At 35.9% G+C, this 3,061-nt stretch overlaps 1 pseudogene; it reads left to right on the plus strand.

Moving 5' to 3' along the window:
- The first annotated feature begins 1,367 nt into the window (after positions 1–1,367).
- Positions 1,368–2,821, plus strand: LOC147789955 (exopolygalacturonase pseudogene; annotated as a pseudogene).
- The last annotated feature ends 240 nt before the right edge of the window (positions 2,822–3,061 follow it).

The raw sequence follows: 3,061 nt of genomic DNA on the forward strand, positions 1-3,061 counted from the left end.
TTGGAATAAGTTTAAGGAGGAATGGTGGAGAATTGCTCTCAAATTTGGAAGAAACCCGAGAGTAGGAGACCCACAAACTAAACTCTCATAACTCTCGAATGGGTGCTCGACCTTGCTCGAGTCTTATTCCATATTGTTTCCCATACTCCAGACTTTATAGGCGAGCTTAAACCGACATTGAAAGCTCCAGAATCGTCGTGAATTGGCAGTTAGATTTTCTGGAAAATCCGCCAGAAATATCTACTCCAGTCAGAGCCTCACCGACTTTGGTTTTGCATAATAGCCGTTTGATGTGATGATCTGTCCATCTTCTAGATCATATCCAAATTTGGGGAAGATCCAACGGCTGGGATTTGAGTTTCGTGAGATATTTCTCAGATGGTCACTGTAGATGCTCTGTTTCTGATCAGAGGGCCATTTTCGTAATTATACATTCTTCCAGGGGTATTTGGGTCATTTCCCGCCTTCCGAATATTTTAATATTATATTTCCTGAAAAATCCATAATTTTTCTAAAAATCCTTTATCTCATGTTGGTCATTTTTTCTTGAGCATCTCTAAATTCTTTCTAGATAAGCAACTAAAAATCCGGGAAGGTCCTTAATAATTAGTAAAATGACCTTTTTGCCCTTTTCACTTACTTTTACTTTCCAATCCTTTTTCCATAGGTCTTAAACACCTTAACATTACTTGTTAGGGTATAAAAATGACTTGCTTGAGATCATCATCCTTCCTTAATCCTTTAATTCCTCCCCTTTTGATCATTTGGGTCTTACATGGGCGGCTTATTCTTGTTAGATCTAATTCCTTTCATTTTTGGGTGTTACAATACCATACTTTGAGACAAGTGATTTTGTTGCTTTATTATAGTCATACAAGTCATTTTAAGCGTATGCCTACCATAATATGCCTACGATTTTAAGCGTGTTTAGTTTCGAACAATATTATGTTTGGCGTCCTCTTGAAATTTTCTTAACAAACATGTGGGTAAAGACAAAATATGCTAAAAACAACTCAATTTGATTCCTATTTTCAATTTGTATTAAATACATAAAAAGTTCCAAATCTAAAAGGAAATATCATTGTCTCTCACTAGTTTTCAAACGATATACATAAAAAAAGAAAAGAAAGCAAAGGCTTCATGAGTACGATCAAATCGAGTTTCTTGGCCGCTACAATTTTGATGTTACTATTGTTAGCTCCTACCGTCGATGCTCAATCTAGTGCCGATGTTGTTTTTTCTTTGAAAAGATATGGTAACATAGTGTCTGGTACTGACATCATGAAGGTAAATATATAATATGAACATCAATATTATCACTAGTTGAGCTGATCAATTGTTTGCTATAAGTTTTTGTTAGTTGTGAAATGTCGGCTTTAGCAAATGCATGGAGGGATGCATGCACGTCCAATCGTTCTAGTGCAATTTTTATTCCAGGAGGGATATTTAGAGTAAAGCAAGGGAAGTTTGAAGGACCTTGTAATAGCCGAATTGACTTTCAACTTCGAGGAACATTGCAGGCACTAAAAAGTCTTCCCGGAGATAATTGGATCACTTTTGCACGTGTTGATAGATTGACATTATCAGGTGAAGGAGTTTTTGATGGCCAAGGAAAGGCAGCTTGGAAAAGGAACAATTGCCACAAATGCATAAATTGTGCCCAACTCCCTGTTGTAAGTAATATTCCTTTAGCTTTCCTTCTCAATCTCATGCATCTTGTTGTTTTTGAAAGAGCCTCTTACATGTCTTCTCTAATGTTCTGACATTTACGATTTGGTCAATGTTCTTCATTTTCTAGAGGATAATCTTTAAACAATCCAGGGAAAAAGTAAATTTTTTTTGAGTTTTCAATTTTATTGGGTTCTATTCAAATTTTTAGCATCATTACCGACTCTCACAAAATATTATTTGATTATACAAAATGTTTAGAGTTTGAGGTTCAACTTCATCACCAATTCAACCGTTAAGAGAATAACATCACTTGATAGCAAGAACTTCTATATCAATGTCATCGGCTGCAACAACCTCACATTCCATAATATCAATATAATGGCACCAGAAAACAATCCCAACACTGATGGAATACACATCGGTCGATCAAATAGATCACAATCACAAAGTCCAAAATTGCAATTGGAGATGATTGCATTTCTCTTGGAGATTGAAGCAAACTAATTGAAGTCACCAATGTGACGTGCGGACCAGGACATGGAATAAACATCGGAAGTCTTGGAAGATACACTAACGAAGAACCTGTTGAAGGTGTCATCGTAAAGAACTGCACGTTAAATAACACCACTAATGGTGTTAGGATCAAAACGTGGCCAGCTTCTGCGGCTAGCGGCACCGCCACCAATATGCACTTTTTGGACATTATAATGGTCAATGTTAGCAACCCTATTCTAATAGACCAAGAGTATTGTCCGTGGAATCAGTGCAATCGGTAGGTATGGATCGCATTCTCAAACCTTTGATTCATTTTTTCATTATAAGTTCACAAATAAACCATTTGTTGTCTCATTTTAATTTTCAGATTCCTTACAAAATTAAGATGAGTATAGTGAGCTTCAAGAACATTAGAGGAAGTTCTGCAACTCCGCTGGCAATCAAACTTATTTGCAGCCGTCACTTACTATGTGACGATGTAAAAGTAAGCAACATTGACCTCACTTACAATGGAATAAAAGGTCCTATTTCCTCCCAATGCACGAATGTGAAACCTATCATTTCATTAAGACAGAACCCCAAGATATGCTCCTCTCTTATGTTGTCCCATGAATTGTTCATTGCCATACAACTTCAAAATAATAGACAGCCTTAATTAAAAAAGTAGACTGCCTCTATCCATTTGACTCTCATTCTTTTGAGTTTCTTTTGTTGTACTTTTCGAAATAAATAAGATGGTCGAATGTTTGAAGGAGACTTTGTGTCGTGAACAACCTAATGTTTTTAGTACCTCGACCTTATATAATAAACTGGTTCCAGTCTTATTTTTCGTTCTAGATTTGAATTTGAAATAAGACAATGTAACTGTAACAACCATTATTAAAAAAAAACTAAT

The sequence above is a fragment of the Cucurbita pepo genome, chromosome 12, assembly GCF_057944985.1.
Source record: "Cucurbita pepo subsp. pepo isolate OVF chromosome 12, ASM5794498v1, whole genome shotgun sequence".
Taxonomy (NCBI): domain Eukaryota; kingdom Viridiplantae; phylum Streptophyta; class Magnoliopsida; order Cucurbitales; family Cucurbitaceae; genus Cucurbita; species Cucurbita pepo.